Here is a 17,954-nt window from a genome sequence, read left to right as displayed (position 1 = left end):
AATCGTTATATACTATGACATTAAAAAGATTAAAACTTTAAATTTACAGTAGAAAATAAAAGCAAATAAATAATGTTTTTTTTTGTTTTAAATGTGTTTATATTTAAAAAATATGCTTAGTATCTATTATACTGCTAGAGCCTAGTTCTAAATATCAGAGATATTTCACCTAATGAATCTATCCATTTTGCTATACTACTATCTAGCCTGCATGTATGTACAATACCAACTATTGGCAGGCAGGTCAATCCTTCTAAAGCCTCAGCGAGTGGCTAAGGTGTGTATATATATAGAGATATATATTTATATATTTATGTATTCATATGCAGTTCCTTTTTAAAGTGTCTCTAGGCACATCAAAAATAAATTGCTAGTATGGATGAAATAATAATGGGTTAGTCCAATCCACCCTGCTATTTTCCAAAGGAAGAGCAGTGGTAAGCATATCATTAACAGAATGCTAGACATTTCATCGATAGTGGCAGCTGAGGCCCTGAACTTTCACTAAGTCACACAAAGTCAACTTGTTTTTTCTTTCATTTGTATATATTTTTTTATACTTGCTATAGGCTAGTTAAGAAAGTGCAAATGAAGGAGATATGATAATTAAATATATTTGTGCATGTTTTTACATAAGAAAAGCAAAGATAAAAAAGCAAGTTTCCAAAATTGCTGATTTAAATACTATTACAATTTTATTACATGTTTAATTATAGACAGAAGTGTGTCCAGATAGGTGTTTTATTCTATTTTTCCTTTTTTTCTGTTCCATTTTATGTAGGGATGACCAAGCTGAGGCGGGTTCAGTTTCTAGGAGGTATGGAGAGCCCAGTGCAAGGTCCATAAACCCTAAACAAACCCCATTGAAATCACTAGGAAGCAAGACCAGCTATTATTTACACCCCTAGTGCCCCACCTACAGCCCTATTGGCTGAATGTGGACCTTTGGTATATGATGTGCGGCCTTTGGACCTCAAAAGTCTGTAGTGGGAACAAGATACAGTAATAGCATATATCTCTACTAGCCTCGTATTCCCAGTTTTGTATTGTCTTCTGCAGCATATCCCTAACATGTCCACACTCTCTGACACTCATTATCTCTATTAGGTCTGCCGTTTCTGACAGCCCTCTTAAACATTACATATATTAACCACTTGCTTACTGGGCACTTAAACCCCCCTCCTGCCCAGATCAATTTTCAGCTTTCAGCGCTGTCACACTTTGAATGGCAATTGTGCAGTCATAGAACACTGTACCCAAATTCAATTTTTATCATTTTTTCCCACAAATAGAGCTTTCTTTTGGTGGTATTTAATCACAGCTGGGGTTTTTATTTTTTGCTAAAACAAGGAAAAAAAAAGGAAAATTTTGAGAAAAAAAAATCATGTTTCATAGTTTGTTATAAAATTTTGCAAACAGGTAATTTTTCTCTTTCATTGATATGCGCTGATGAGGCGGCACTGGTGGGCACTGATAGGCTGCACTGGTGGGCATTGATAGGGCACTTATGGGCACTGATAGGCACAGTTAAGGCGGCACTGATGGCAGGGCCAGATTAAGAACATCATGGGCCTGGTGCTGAGGATTTTGGTGGGGCCTTTTATAAACAATAAATAAATAAAAATGCTAACTATTTTTTGTGATAACAAATTAAATTAAAGAGAGAGAGGGAGGATGAGAGAGAGAAAGGGGGTGAAAGAGGGGTAAGGGAGGGAGGATGTGAGAGAAAGGGGGGCGTGAGAGAGAGAGGATGGGAATGACATCAACGCAGCCTGGCCAAGGCAAGTGACCGAAGGCACAGAACCCAGAAGGAAGACCGGGTGAAGATGGAAGTGCACGGGGCCCCGCCGGTTGATCACAGCACAGCACTGGAGGGCTCAGTCTGACAATTTAAGTGTACCCTAATGTGCTAATATGCTGTGCATACTTGTACATTATGGCATAACCTACCCCAGGGCCTCTAAAAAGTCGCAATGTTAGAAAAGTTTACTACCGCTTTAATATCACGAGCCTCTCATGGGGCCCCCTACTGACCCTGTGGCCCTTGGGCAGTGCCTAAGTGCATAGTTGTCAACATTTCAAAAATATTTTCAGGGACGCTTTTCTTTACAAGTGCTATATTTATAGTAGCTGACATCCCCCGTGTTCCTCTATACATCACAATAGTAATTACAAAATGAAATAAGTACTAATAATGGGGCAGAACAAATATGAGGACTGTGAGGTTTCCTTTAGTTGAACTGACAAAAGTGCCCATTCTAGAGCTGGTAACATTGAGGATATTCAGTATAATTTTAAGGAACAGTTTTTGTGGTTAAGAGGCATAGGGGAGGAGTATGGATGGTATACAAGTGGGAAGTATGTGCAGGTGAGGGAGAGGAATGTGGAGGGTCTAACAGTGGGCACTATGTACACGAGAGGAGTGCAGAGGGTATGGCAGAAGGCACTTTGTACAGGAGAGGAGTGTGAAGGGTATGACAGTGGGCAGTATGCACAGCAGAGGAGTGTAGAGGGTATGACATTGGGCACTATGTATAAGAGAAGAATGTGGAGGGTATGACAGTGAACAATATGTACAGGAGTGTGGAGGGCATGACAGTGGGCACTATGTACAGGAGAGAAGTGTGGAGAGTAGGACAGTAAGCAGTAATTACAGGAGAAGATTGTGGAGGGAGGGTATGACGTGGGCACTATGTATAGGAGAGGAGTATGGAGGGTATGACAGTGAGTAGTATGTACAGGAGAGGAGTGTGGAGAGTATGACAGTGGGCGCTATGTATAGGAGAGAAGTGTTGGAGGTATGACAGTGGGCACTATGTATAGGAGAGAAGTATGGAGGGTATGACAGTGAGTAGTATGTACAGGAGAGGAGTGCGGAGGGTATGACAGTGGGTAGTATGTACAGGAGAGGAGTGCGGAGGGTATGACAGTGGGTGCTATGCATAGGAGAGAAGTGTTGGAGGTATGACAGTGGGCACTATGTATAGGAGAGGAGTATGGAGGGTCCGACAGTGAGTAGTATGTATAGGAGAGGAGTATGGAGGGTATGACAGTGGGCAATATGTACAGGAGAGAAGTGTATGACAGTGGGCACTATTTACAAGAGAGGAGGAGTGTGTAGGATATGACAGCGGGCGTTATGTATAGGAGAGGAGTGTGTAGGATATGACAGTGAGCAGTATGTACAGGAGAGAAGTGTGGAGAGTATGACAGCGGGCACTATGTACAGGAGAGACGTGTAGAGAGTATGACAGCGGGCACTATGTATAGGAGAGAAGTGTAGAGAGTATGACAGCGGGCACTATGTATAGGAGAGAAGTGTGGAGAGTAGTGATGGCCGAACGGTTCGCCCGGCGGTCGTTTCGCGGCGAATTTCCGACTTTCGCCGTCCGCGGGTTCGAACGCCTTTTTCCGTCGTTCGCCCCGGCGGACTTACGTGTTTAATGTATACAAGAACTTTAACCTTTCGTGACACGTTTATCATGTGTTACAGGACAACCAATTGAGACATGACAGCTCATGGACACTTGGACATTCCCCCTAACCTATAAATACACCCGATCCGGTGGCCATTTTACATTCTTTCTTCTGTCACTGTAGGGAAAGGATCCTGTGTGGAGTAGGGACAGAGAAAACGCTAGCTATTTGGTACACAAAAGTTCTTTTCAGGACTGGTATAGGTGTTAGGTCAGCAGCCTGAGTTTCTTTTGTCAGTTTAGATAAAGGGACAGAGCGCTGTATGCTGCTATTTTAGGGACAGCTCAGCCAGATTAGTCTTTCTTCATCATCATCATCATCATCATCATTAGCTGTTACTATCAGGTCCACAAAAGAGCTGTTCCAGCTAATCGTTCCAGCCTACTCTTTTTTGCCAATTTGTATAGGGACAGGCAGGAAGCAGTGTGTCAGGCAGTGAGGATAATTTTAAAGACTTGCTGTTACTATTAGTTCCACAAAGGTTCTTTTCAGGACTGGTATCAGTGGTACGGTAATAGGCTTGTACACGTATAATATTCTTTCTTCCAAATATAGAAAGAATATTATACTTGACTGCTGCCCTTCTGCTGCAGTCTGCTAATCATTCACAACTCACTTGTTCCACAAAAGTTCTTATAAGGACTGGTAACTTGGTCTGTCTAGGGTGCTACGGTACATAGGCTTGGGTGCGGTACAGTCTGCTGTTCTGTAAGGACCGCTATCGGTCCACAATAGATAGGGTTGCCGTGCACTACTGCTGACCGCTGCCCTATACTGCAGCAGTCCTTCAGCGGTATAGGGACTGACGCACAGTCTGCTAAACACTAATACACAACCTGCTTGGTCCACAAAAGTTCTTATAAGGACTGGTAACTTGGTATAGGGTGCTACGGTACATAGGCCTGAGTGCGTTACAGTCTGCTGTTCTGTAAGGACCGCTATCGGTCCACAATACATAGGGTTGACGTGCACTACTGCTGACCGCTGCCCTATACTGCAGCAGTCCTTCAGCGGTATAGGGACTGACGCACAGTCTGCTAAACACTAACACACAACCTGCTTGGTCCACAAAAGTTCTTATAAGGACTGGTAACTTGGTATAGGGTGCTACGGTACATAGGCCTGAGTGCAGTACAGTCTGCTGTTCTGTAAGGACCGCTATCGGTCCACAATACATAGGGTTGCCGTGCACTACTGCTGACCGCTGCCCTATACTGCAGCAGTCCTTCAGCGGTATAGGGACTGACGCACAGTCTGCTAAACACTAACACACAACCTGCTTGGTCCACAAAAGTTCTTATAAGGACTGGTAACTTGGTATAGGGTGCTACGGTACATAGGCCTGAGTGCAGTACAGTCTGCTGTTCTGTAAGGACCGCTATCGGTCCACAATACATAGGGTTGACGTGCACTACTGCTGACCGCTGCCCTATACTGCAGCAGTCCTTCATTGGTATAGGGACTGACGTACAGTCTGCTAATCACTAACACACAACCTGCTTGGTCCACAAAAGTTCTTATAAGGACTGGTAACTTGGTATAGGGTGCTACGGTACATAGGCCTGAGTGCAGTACAGTCTGCTGTTCTGTAAGGACCGCTATCGGTCCACAATACATAGGGTTGACGTGCACTACTGCTGACCGCTGCCCTATACTGCAGCAGTCCTTCATTGGTATAGGGACTGACGTACAGTCTGCTAATCACTAACACACAACCTGCTTGGTCCACAAAAGTTCTTATAAGGACTGGTAACTTGGTATAGGGTGCTACGGTACATAGGCCTGAGTGCAGTACAGTCTGCTGTTCTGTAAGGACCGCTATCGGTCCACAATACATAGGGTTGCCGTGCACTACTGCTGACCGCTGCCCTATACTGCAGCAGTCCTTCATTGGTATAGGGACTGACGTACAGTCTGCTAATCACTAACACACAACCTGCTTGGTCCACAAAAGTTTTTATAAGGACTGGTAACTTGGTATAGGGTGCTACGGTACATAGGCCTGAGTGCAGTACAGTCTGCTGTTCTGTAAGGACCGCTATCGGTCCACAATACATAGGGTTGCCGTGCACTACTGCTGACCGCTGCCCTATACTGCAGCAGTCCTTCATTGGTATAGGGACTGACGTACAGTCTGCTAATCACTAACACACAACCTGCTTGGTCCACAAAAGTTCTTATAAGGACTGGTAACTTGGTATAGGGTGCTACGGTACATAGGCCTGAGTGTGTTACAGTCTGCTGTTCTGTAAGGACCGCTATCGGTCCACAATACATAGGGTTGCCGTGCACTACTGCTGACCGCTGCCCTATACTGCAGCAGTCCTTCATTGGTATAGGGACTGACGTACAGTCTGCTAATCACTAACACACAACCTGCTTGGTCCACAAAAGTTCTTATAAGGACTGGTAACTTGGTATAGGGTGCTACGGTACATAGGCCTGAGTGCGTTACAGTCTGCTGTTCTGTAAGGACCGCTATCGGTCCACAATACATAGGGTTGCCGTGCACTACTGCTGACCGCTGCCCTATACTGCAGCAGTCCTTCATTGGTATAGGGACTGACGTACAGTCTGCTAATCACTAACACACAACCTGCTTGGTCCACAAAAGTTCTTATAAGGACTGGTAACTTGGTATAGGGTGCTACGGTACATAGGCCTGAGTGCGTTACAGTCTGCTGTTCTGTAAGGACCGCTATCGGTCCACAATACATAGGGTTGCCGTGCACTACTGCTGACCGCTGCCCTATACTGCAGCAGTCCTTCATTGGTATAGGGACTGACGTACAGTCTGCTAATCACTAACACACAACCTGCTTGTTCCACAAAAGTTCTTATAAGGACTGGTAACTTGGTATAGGGTGCTACGGTACATAGGCTTGAGTGCGGTACAGTCTGCTGTTCTGTAAGGACCGCTATCGGTCCACAATAGATAGGGTTGACGTGCACCACTGCTGACCGCTGCCCTATACTGCAGCAGTCCTTCAGCGGTATAGGGACTGACGTACAGTCTGCTAAACACTAATACACAACCTGCTTGGTCCACAAAAGTTCTTATAAGGACTGGTAACTTGGTATAGGGTGCTACGGTACATAGGCTTGAGTGCGGTACAGTCTGCTGTTCTGTAAGGACCGCTATAGGTCCACAATAGATAGGGTTGACGTGCACCACTGCTGACCGCTCACCTATACTGCAGCAGTCCTTCAGCGGTATAGGGACTAAGAGTTTTGTCACAGGGTCATTTAAAAAATGACATGCAGAGGAAGAGGCAGGCCCTTCCGCAGGGGTGGTAGGGGTAGGGCAGGAGCAACAGGCTTGAGCCAAAGTGGGAAGTTGCAGAAGGTGCGTTCAATTACTTTAAAGGATGCACCAGACTTGGTTGAGTGGCTCGCTCAGCCTTACTCTTCTGCACCCTCCTCATCCTCTCGATCTGCACCCTCTTCTTCACTCTCTGCTATGTGCACCCCCAAAGACACTACCACCAACAACACGACCACCACCACCACCACCACATACCTTCCGCTTGAGTCACTGGAATTATTTTCCGATCCATATCAAGAGGACATTTCTGATGCGCAGCCACTCTTGGTATTGGATCAGGAAGAGGAGGTAGCAACAAGCGCTACTCAGCAGTCTGACGCCAGTACCCAGATCAGCCCAAGGAGGAGGTTGGTCCCCGGTGTTGCTGCCTACTCCGAGATCTCTACTTATAGCGGTGGGGAAGGTGACGTTGATGATGACGTGTCTAGTGATGTCACGTGGGTGCCCACAAGAGAGGAAGAGGAGGGGAGTTCAGAGGGAGATATGGACCAGCAGATAGGGAGGAGAAGCAGCAATGACTTACATTGCACAGCAGGGACAAAGCAGACTGCAAATGTATCAGGAGCGAGTCATCGACCATGTACGGTCACATCTGGCGCTCCCAGGACACCGGCACATGGCTCCGCAGTGTGGGCTTTTTTTAACGTGTCCGCTGCTGACAATAGCGTTGCCATCTGCAATCTTTGCAGTCAACGCGTTAGTCGCGGTAAGCCCAATACTCACCTAGGGACGACCGCCTTAAGAAGGCACATGAGCAGCCATCACCGAGCCCAGTGGGAGCAACGGAACACACAAAGCCACACTGCAGGCTCTCACCGTCCAGCCTCGTCTTCTACTTCTCCTTCTCCTCTCTCCTCACAATTGTCCTCCACTCCACCTTCCATCACGCCAAGCTCACATTTTTCTGCAAAAAGGCAGGCTTCCGTGGGCCTAATGTTTGAGCGTAAAAAAATGATGACGCCGGATAACCCTCTTGCCCAACGGTTGGCGGCTGGCTTGTCAGAACTCATAGCCCGCCAACTACTGCCATATAAACTGGTGGACTCGGAGGCCTTTCGCAAATTTGTGGCCATTGGAACACCACAATGGAAGGTCCCAGGAAGGAAGTATTTCTCAGAGAAGGGCATCCCAGAGCTATATGGCCATGTTCAGCGGCAAGTGAATGTATCTCTGGCACACAGTGTCGGTGCCAAGATACATCTGACCACAGACACGTGGTCTAGCAAACACGGGCAGGGAAGGTATATCAGTTTTACTGCCCACTGGGTGAACCTTCTGACGGCCGTCAAGCATGTAACCCGTGGCACCCGTGTAGATTTGGTTTTACCGCCACGGATTGCATGCAGGCCTGACTCTTCTTCTCCTCCTCCTACTCCATCCTCCTCCCTCTCCTCCTCAGCTGCCTCCTCCTTTTCCGCTGCTAGCGTCTCTTCCACTGCACCGCCCAAGCTCCCCAGAACCTATTCCACATGCCAGGTGAGACGTTGCCATGCCGTGCTGCGTCTGTTGTGCCTGGAAGCAAAGAGCCACACTGGCCCGGCACTCCTTTCAGCTTTGCGTTCACAGGCAGATGAGTGGCTAACACCGCTCAATTTGACAGTTGGTAAAGTGGTGTGTGACAACGGTGCCAATCTGCTTAGCGCATTGAAACAGGGCAAAATCACGCACGTGCCGTGCATGGCACACGTCTTAAACTTGGTCGTGCAGCGATTCCTTGTCAAATACCCTGGGGTCCAGGACATCTTGCGGCAGGCAAGGAAAATCTCGGCCCATTTCAGAAGATCTTACACGGCCATGGCTCGCCTTGCTGACATTCAGCGGCGACACCATCTGCCGGTCAGACGTCTTATTTGCGATTGCCCGACGCGATGGAACTCAACCTTCTATATGCTTGATAGGCTGCTCCAGCAGAAACGTGCAGTTAACGTCTACCTGTATGAACTCTGCGAAAGAAACGGTTCTGGGGAGCTGGGTTTTTTTTCACCGCGCCAGTGGCTGCTCATGCGCGACACATGCAGACTTCTGCGGCCATTTGAGGAGATCACCAAACTGGTCAGTCGCAGCCATGGCGCCATCAGTGACATGGTACCTTATGCCTTCTTTCTGGAGCGTGCATTGCGTCGTGTCATTGATCAGGCTGTGGAGGAGCAGGAGCGGGAAGATGAGGAAGTCGCAATGCTGGATGAATTCCCAGGGGGGGCTACTCTATCTGAGACAAGTCAACAACAGGAGTCTGATGAGGAGTCAGAGGAGGATGGTGCCGGGGCGGATGAGCAGGAGCAAGAAGAGCATGCTTTAAACCTTTCTGGGATCCCTGTTGTGCGAGGATGGGGAGAGGAGAATGAAGAGGACGACATTATCCTGGATGATGAGCAGGAGCCAGGCCACCACACCGCTTCCACTTTAGTGCAAATGGGGGCCTTCATGCTCCAGTGTTTTAATAGGGACCCCCGTATAAAAAGCATGAGGGTCAAGGACCAGTACTGGGTGGCAACGTACTTAGACCCCCGGTACAAACACAAAATGGCGGAAATGTTACCGCCGTCGCAGAGGGCTGTCAGAATGCAGCACTTCCAGGCCTTGCTTCGAGAAATGCTGCATTCTGCTTTTGCGTGCGCTGGCAGAGGAGCAATTCCCACTCCCAGAGAAGGATTTGCGGGTACCAATCCAACAGCGCCTGCAAGAAGAGGCCGGTTTGAAGATGTGTTGGTGACTTCGGATATGAGGTCATTCTTTCAGCCGACCCATCGACAGGTGTCATCCGGATCCAGCATCAGGGAACGCCTAGACCGTCAGGTGTCCGACTACATTGGGTTAACGGCCGATGTGGACGCTCTGAGGAGTGATGAACCCCTAGACTACTGGGTGGGCAGGCTTGACCTCTGGCCAGAGCTTGCCCAATTTGCAATCGAACTGTTGGCTTGCCCCTCATCCAGTGTCCTGTCCGAAAGGACGTTCAGCGCAGCAGGGGGGATTGTGACCGATAAGCGTACTCGCCTAGCTCACCACAGTGTTAACTACCTCACATTTCTAAAAATGAATGAGGCATGGATCTCGGAGGAATTCAACACATGTGATCAGTAGACCATGTATATGTCTATAAACAATTTTTGGAATCAAGCACACAGACCTTCTTAATTCATTTGGCTCACTTCCCTGACCCAAAAAAGCACACCGTACTATATGCCCCTACCCTCCTCTTTGAAGAGGTTGAGCGGTGTCATATTTCTACTGGGGCTGCTTATTATGAGGGGTTCCCACCATCCCTGTGCTGTGCTGACTTCCTCCTGGGTGTTCTTATTATGAGGGGCTCCCACCATCCCTGTGCTGTGCTGACTTCCTCCTGGGGGTTCTTATTATGAGGGGATCACACCATCCCTGTGCTGTGCTGACTTCCTCCTGGGGCTGCTTACGGTGCTGCTGTCAGCGCTGTATGTCACGGAGCTGCTGTCAGCGCTGTATGTCACGGAGCTGCTGTCAGCGCTGTATGTCACGGAGCTGCTGTCAGCGCTGTATGTCACGGAGCTGCTGTCAGCGCTGTATGTCACGGAGCTGCTGTCAGCGCTGTATGTCACGGAGCTGCTGTCAGCGCTGTATGTCACGGTGCTGCTGTCAGCGCTGTATGTCACGGAGCTGCTGTCAGCGCTGTATGTCACGGAGCTGCTGTCAGTGCTGTATGTCACGGAGCTGCTGTCAGCGCTGTATGTCACGGAGCTGCTGTCAGCGCTGTATGTCACGGAGCTGCTGTCAGCGCTGTATGTCACGGTGCTGCTGTCAGCGCTGTATGTCACGGAGCTGCTGTCAGCGCTGTATGTCACGGAGCTGCTGTCAGTGCTGTATGTCACGGAGCTGCTGTCAGCGCTGTATGTCACGGAGCTGCTGTCAGCGCTGTATGTCACGGAGCTGCTGTCAGCGCTGTATGTCACGGTGCTGCTGTCAGCGCTGTATGTCACGGAGCTGCTGTCAGCGCTGTATGTCACGGAGCTGCTGTCAGCGCTGTATGTCACGGAGCTGCTGTCAGCGCTGTATGTCACGGAGCTGCTGTCAGCGCTGTATGTCACGGAGCTGCTGTCAGCGCTGTATGTCACGGTGCTGATGTCAGTGCTCTGTATTACGGTGCTGCTGTCAGTGCTCTGTATCTCCTGCACCCTCTTGTTTGCCTACCCTGGTCCCTGACCTTCCCTCTCCTCCATTGCCTTCATTAGCTCCATAGTCCTGAATTGTCAGAACAATTTCCCAAATAAAAAAAAAATGCTTGTAGTTATCGATCCCAAATTCACCTCATACATGTATTATGCTATTGTCCAGGTGGTGGGACTACGTGCTACCCCCTAATAATTACCCCGTGGCCGCAAATTCGACCTAAAGGTTTGCGAAATTCGCCTCCCATTGAAGTCAATGGAGCCCGCGGCGAACGGTCGTTTTCGCGAACGTTTGTGCCCGTTCGCGTTTCGCGTTCGCGAAACGTCCCGTCGGAAGTTCGTCCATCACTAGTGGAGAGTATGACAGTGCGCACTATGTATAGGAGAGGAGGATGAAGTAATCTGGGAAGGAAAAATGTAAAGGTTTGTGGAAGGATGTTTAGGGACTGCGTAGGGACTGCGTAGTGGGCCAGACATGGATTGAAATTACACCAATTAAGCAGAGACCAGCCATAGTCGATCTATGTATGGGCTAGCTGGTTTTACACAAGTCAACCTATTAACCAATTTGAGTACAACCAGCCTGTCAGGTTTTCCTCAAAACAATCAGTGCTGCCAGCTATAGTTAGCAACACTAATCATTGTATTGACTGGCAGAACACAATAACACTGCGGGAGTGATTGCCCCATTCACAGGTCAGCAGGTGAGAGGGTGTGTGGGGACAGGCTGGGGAGAGATACTAGTCAGTCCCTGGGTAGGCTCTGGTTAGTATCAGAGTCAGATACACACAGGTTCCATATGCCACGATTGTTAGAGCGAGAACAATAATTCTAGCACTAGACCTCCTCTGTAACTCTAAACATGTAACCTGAAAAAAATGTAAAGCAAAATCGTGCTAACTTTAGTGTTTTTTTTTATGAATGAAACTGTTTCTTTCCAAAAAAAGTTTGAAAAATTTCTGCGCAAATATCGTATAACATAAAAAGTTGCAAAGACCACCATTTTATTCCATAGGGTGTCTGCTAAAACAATATATAATGCTTGAGGGTTCTGAGTAATTTTCTAGCATAAAAAAAAATGATGATTTTTACATGTAGGAGAGAAGTCTCAGAATGGGCCTGGGTGGCAAGGGGTTAATTATCATAAGTTATCTACAAATAATTATTATAAGCACTGTGAGTTTATCCTCTCCGTCTGCTGCAGAGTGTTTCAGCTTGTATTTATACTGTCTCTCTGTATGCAGCTTCTGACAGGCTGTGCAAGGAGCCCTGTATCTCCGGAACCATAGATGATAGCAGCCCCATATTTGAACCAGTGCTGGAGTGGGTCTTTAGCTACCTACCCCCCAAAGGTGGGGTCTCTGTGACTCCTGATCGCCGAGCTACAATTCTCGAATTTTGGCAAATGGGCCTATCTTGAGAAAGGGGCCTGGAGCTGCAGCTCCAATAGCCCCTATGTTAATCCGGCCCTGACTGATGGGGACAGATAAGGCGGTACTGATAGGCACAGATAAGGTGGCACTGATGGCCACTGATAAGATGGCATTGATGGGCCCTGTTGGGTGGCACTAATAGTAACACTGATAGATGGCACTGATAGGTGGCACTGATGGGCACTGGTAGGTGACACTGATGGGCACTGGTAGGTGGCACTGATGGGCAGCACTGTTGATGAGGCACTGATTGTGGGCATTGATGGATGGCACTGTGGGCACTGATGGGTGGCACTGTGGGTACTGATGGGTGGTGCTAGTGGGCACTGGTAGGCGGCAGAGTTGTATACTGCTAGGTGGCACTTGCAGGTGGCACAAGTGGGCACAGGTGAGCTGGTGGCAGCTCTCCGTGATTGGGACTGATGTCCCTCTCACTGCCGCCAGTGATCGTTTTTTTTTTTTCTCCTTGTGCTTTCAGCGTGAGGAGAAAGAATAGCCGATTACTGGCCCTGCTTACATCACATGATCATCTGTCATTGGCTGACAGCTAATCACGTGGTAAAGGGTCAGGATCGACCCCTTACTCCGATCTGTAATCCAGCGAGTCTCAAAGACGCGCAGGCCGCTCAGACACGAGAGGACTTTAATAGACATACTCCTGGCAAAGCAGGTCTGCGCTGTAGCCGTCATTCAGCTATAGCGTGGATCTGAACCAGTTAAACATTATGTGTGGCGCTAATGTCAGAGGCCACATTTGAGGCCCCCCTTTAGCTCATATATTGACAACCACCAGTTTATGCACTTTTTCAAAGCTATTATGCAAGCTATTTTTGAGAAAAAGACATGGAGGGAGTGCTGGGTACTGCTGGGGTGGAAATGTACCAGTACGAAAAAAAAATACCTAGAGCTGTAGAAGGAACCTTTCATGTGGCTTAAAGAGGAAGTAAACCCTGATGAGTTTACTTCCTCTTTCATTCCCTGCAAAGGCAAAGCATAATGGATTACGATGCATCGCATAGTAGTCCATTATGTGTCACTTACCTGACACAGGAGCCAGCGAAGTCTCCGCTGTCCCCTGTAGTTCGGTGCATCCATCTTCTTGGTGGGGTCTCGCAGCTCCGCCGCTGTCATTCGGCGAGGCCGCGATGACGTCACTCCCGCGCATGCGCATGGGAGCCGACGCGCGCGGCAACTCCATCGTTGAGAATGCCGCTCTCAGTGCGCCTACGCGCCACTGTCTTCGGGCAAATATCTCCTAAACCGTATAGGTTTAGGAGATATTTCTTGGACCTACAGGTAAGCCTTAATCTAGGCTTACCTGTAGGTCAAAGTGGTTTGTAAGGGTTTACAACCACTTTAAAGGGTAGCATTGAAAATACACAAATCCTTTTAATAACTTGTTTGGGAGACATTGCTGGGACAAGGTCATTCAGTGCCAAGGACAAAAGTGATAAACTGTCCCCACCTCATCCCTCCTGATCAGCACATCTGATCATCTTCTGCAGCTTGCATCTGACTCCCAGTTGCCACTGTGCTTGTCTCAGCATCAGGGTGGCGCTAGCATTGGACATTCCTGCGAGTTGCCCTGGGTCCCTGATCCCAGGAAACCTCTTCTGTTGCTGCAGATGCCTGTCCTAGACTATAAAGCAGAGGAAACTTCCTCTAGGTTGGCTCTGACATGTCACATGACACACATCGGAAGGGTTAATCGGTGGTATTTGTGCTGGGTTGGTGGCATTTAGGGGGGAGAGGTTTTGTCTTAGGGAGGTGATGGAGGGGAGATTTTTTCTGAGAGGGGAGATTCAGGGAAGATGATGTGTGCTGGGAGGAATGATTTGGGGGGGATTTGAGGGGGGTTTTGTGCTGGGGCGGTGGAATTTGGGGGGAAGGGAGAATTTGTGCTAGGTGTGTATAGTTGGCAGGTGGATTTGTGCTGGGAGGGGGGTTTGGGAGAAAGAGAATTAGTGCTGGGGGGGCGTGATTTGGGGGGTTAGGAGATTAAAGTTGGGATTTTTGTGCTGGGGGGGTAAAAGAGGATTAGTGTTTGGAAGTGAATTGGGGGAAAAAAATTGTGCTGAGGAGGTAGAACTTTGGGGCAAGAGGATTTGTGCTTGGATGAGGAAATTTCTGCTATGAGGGGGGGTTTGTAAGGTGGTGATATGAGCTGGGAGGCGAAAGTTGTGGAGAAGGAGAAGATTTTTGCTGGAGAAGTGATGTTGGGGGGCAGATATGTGCCAAGATAGGACATTTTTGGGGGGTTTGTATTGGTGGAGAGAAGATTTGAGTTGGAGGGGGAATTTAGGGGAATATTATTTGTCCTGGGAGGTAAGATTTGGGAGAGGATTAAGTCTTGAGAGAAGGGACGGGGGGGGGGGGGGGGTTCTTGTGCTGGGAGGGGAGATTTGGGGCAACATGAAGCTAACAGTTTTGCGGTTTGTTAGTGATAGGCCCCTAGCCACTTGCTTACTGGGCCCTTAAACCCCCCTCCTGCCCAGACCAATTTTCAGCTTTCAGCGCTAATGCACTTTGAATGACAATTGCGCGGTCATACAACACTGTACCCAAATGAAATTTTTATCATTTTTTTCCCACAAATAGAGCTTTCTTTTGGTGGTATTTAATTACAGCTGGGAGTTTTATTTTTTGCTAAACAAACAAAAAAAGATGCAAAAAAAATCATGTTTAATAGTTTGTTATAAAATTTTGCAAACAGGTCATTTTTCTCCTTCATTGAAGTGCGCTGATGAGGCAGCACTGATAGGCTGCACTGGTGGGCACTAATAGGCATAGTTAAGGCGGCACTAATAGGCACAGATAAGGTGGCACCCATAGGCACAGATAAGGCAGTACTGATGGGCACAGATAAGGCGGCACTGATGGGCAAAGATGGGCACAGATAAGATGGCACAGATGGGTGGCATGGATGGGTGGCACTGATAGGTACCACTGATAGATGGGCACTGATAGGTGGCTCTGATAGGTGGCTCTGATAGGTGGCACTGCTGGGCACTGATGGGCGGCACTGCTGGGCACTGGTAGATGACACTGATGGGCACGGATATGTGGCACTGGGGTGCAGCACCTTTGTTGAGGCAGATTGTGGGCACTGCTGGGTGGCACTGTGGGCACTGCTGGGTGGCACTGACGGGGGCACTTATTTTTTAATGAGTTGGCACTGGCAGGGGGCAGGTGGGCACTGGCAGGGCTGGCCGTGATCGGGACTGATGTCCCGATCACGGCCGCCGGTGATCGGCTCTTTTTTTTTCTCCTTGCGCTGTCAGCGCGAGGAGGAATAATAGCCGATTACCAGCTCCGTTGTATCACATGATCAGCTGTCATTGGCTGACAGCTGATCACGTGATAAGGGGTCGGGATCGACCCCTTGCTCGGATCAGTGATCAGGCGAGTCTTATAGACTCGCCGATCACAGTGTGCGCCGTACGCGCCCCTCAGGGGGCGCACAGGCCGCTCGTGCACGGGAAGACGTCAATAGACGTAGTCCCGGCAAAGGAGGTCCGCGCTGTAGCCGTCATTCGGCTATAGCGTGGGTCTCAATTGGCTAGAGATTCAATTTTATAGCAACTAACAGAAGAGATACAGTGAAAGGGGGCATTGATGGTGATGTGGCTGGGGAAGAATACAGTGAGGGTGGGGGGTTGCGAGGTTGTACATGTTCCTTCCAGTAACCCCATGGAGACTGTCAACACACACCACAGTTGCTCCAAACATACCTTGGCCAGTTGAAGCAGTGACAGGCATAAGGTTGCCACTATTTCTTCAAGCCATACTCAAACACTTTAGCGGCACAGGGCACGTTATTTTTTTTCTAGCATACGCTATAGGATTATAAAAGACATAGGACACCTTTGGGTGCCCTAAGGAGAGTGGTAATGCAGCATGCTGCAGCGAACAGTGGGTGCGGCTAAAATGCTCTTCTGACATCATCGCCCCACACCCCCCCCCCCAGGGATGCCAAACCTGCCCCAGACAGCGTCCTGAAGCTCCCCGACGGCAACAGATTTTTGTGTAACTATCTCAGTTACTTGGGGAGCCACAGCCCAGTCTGAAAAATGTGTTTGGGTTTCAGGCAGACTGAAACCCGAACACATGATTCAAAACCCGGACTGTCTGGGTGAATCCTGGACAGGTGGCAACCATAGACAGGCAATGGGGGTTATTTACGAAAGGCAATTCCACTTTGCACTTTAAGTGCACTTGAAAGTGCACTTGGAAGTGCATTCACTCAAAATCTAAGGGGTATATCTGAAATGAGTGGAAGCTCTGCTGATTTTATCATCCAATCATGTGCAAACTAAAATGCTGTTTTTTTATTTTCCTTGCATGTCTACAGCAAATTTAATTCCAAGTGCACTTGCAGTGCAAAGTGGATTTTCCTTTAGTAAATAACCCCCCAATGTGTGCATAAAGTCACTGTCAACGCAGCTCAGTAAGGATACAGCAGCATTAGAGGTAGTGAGCAAAACAGTGTGTCTGTGCTGTTGCTGCTGCTCCTCCTTCTGCAGCCCTAATCTCTTCATATGGCTGGGGAGAACAGAATTGGCAAGGGTGCTTTGGCCAGAAAGGATGGATGAGAATGGACAGAACCAGGGCTCAAGTCCTGCAGGAACGCATGGGAACGGAGTTCCTGTACTTTTTCCACAAAAACAGGAACTCAGTTCCCATTAGCAGCCATGTCCTGCAAGACTTTGAAGTATGCAAGCTGTGTGGCAGGTGCTACACCAGCAGCCGCCAACACAGATCGCAATAGTAAGTGACGCACACCTGACCATTCAGTCATTGCCAGTAGGGGGACCCATGACAGCTTCCGCTTCGATCTACCTGTCAATCACAGCTAGCTGATAGGTAGATCAGGTCCCTGCTGCTAAGAGATTGTATTTAGTCGGACCTCTCGTGATGCGCTCCCCCCCGCCGGCCCCTCTTGATTTTCTGTCTCCTCATCCCCCCCCTCCCCCCCAGTCTCCTGCACACTTTCTCTGTGTGTCCCGCTGAATCCCCCTTCCTCTATCTTCAGTGCTATATGATGAGAGAACCCAGAGGAGGAGCACAGCTATTCTGCTCACAGGACATGCAGGCAGAGAGGTGAACTGAGTGAGGAACATCAGTTTGGGGTGGTAAGTTGAGCACAATACTGGCAAAGTTTAATGCCAGGAGGGAAGTTTATGTGGAAATATGTGAAGGGTTGGAATAGCAGCGAGTGTGTGTTGGAGCCCTGCAGGGTTTGCAGCCCCCCAAACTAACATACATCTTCTAAGCAGGAACACATCACTATCTCCCCAAGCATTCTGTCCAGATAATGTGCAGTTCATTTATGACCTTTCCCTGTGTTATCCAAACTCTGTTCAATGAAAAGTGTAAACTCACCACATAAACACTCTATATAAATACAATTCCCCAATAAAGATCAGAACATGATGTTCACATTTGCATGGAAGCACAATTGAATGAATGCTGATTATTCAGAGAATTACCGTATTTATGTTTATTGAGGATTGTTTTTTTTTATGTACTAACAGTTAAGCTTCATACACACAATACAAAAATTGGATGAAAAATACC

The sequence above is a fragment of the Lithobates pipiens genome, unplaced genomic scaffold, assembly GCF_037356315.1.
Source record: "Lithobates pipiens isolate NorthernLeopardFrog02 unplaced genomic scaffold, aLitPip1_a1.2 Scaffold_27, whole genome shotgun sequence".
In the NCBI taxonomy this organism is placed as follows: domain Eukaryota; kingdom Metazoa; phylum Chordata; class Amphibia; order Anura; family Ranidae; genus Lithobates; species Lithobates pipiens.
This window is presented reverse-complemented; position numbering follows the sequence as displayed.